This window comes from Vigna radiata, chromosome 7 (genome assembly GCF_000741045.1).
Source record: "Vigna radiata var. radiata cultivar VC1973A chromosome 7, Vradiata_ver6, whole genome shotgun sequence".
NCBI classification, from domain to species: Eukaryota; Viridiplantae; Streptophyta; class Magnoliopsida; order Fabales; family Fabaceae; genus Vigna; species Vigna radiata.
This window is the reverse complement of record NC_028357.1, coordinates 15,600,499-15,600,746: the sequence shown is the minus strand read 5'-3', so window position 1 is coordinate 15,600,746 and position 248 is coordinate 15,600,499.

Here is a 248-nt window from a genome sequence, read left to right as displayed (position 1 = left end):
TTGTTGTTTGGGAAGTTATACATCGTGCTGTCAAAGTTAGCTTTGAGTAAATTGTGCTAACAATAAAGTCTTCGTGATAAACTTGGAGCAGCTGTGATGTGATTATATTCATTGAAGCTACTATTGTGTTCATTGTACTTTATAAATTAGTAGCTGAATCATAAACATCTTAATTGTTTGATAAATGATTGTTGATTTCATGGGTAAATTGAGTATGCTAAAAGCTGAATTTGATTTACTAAGAATCA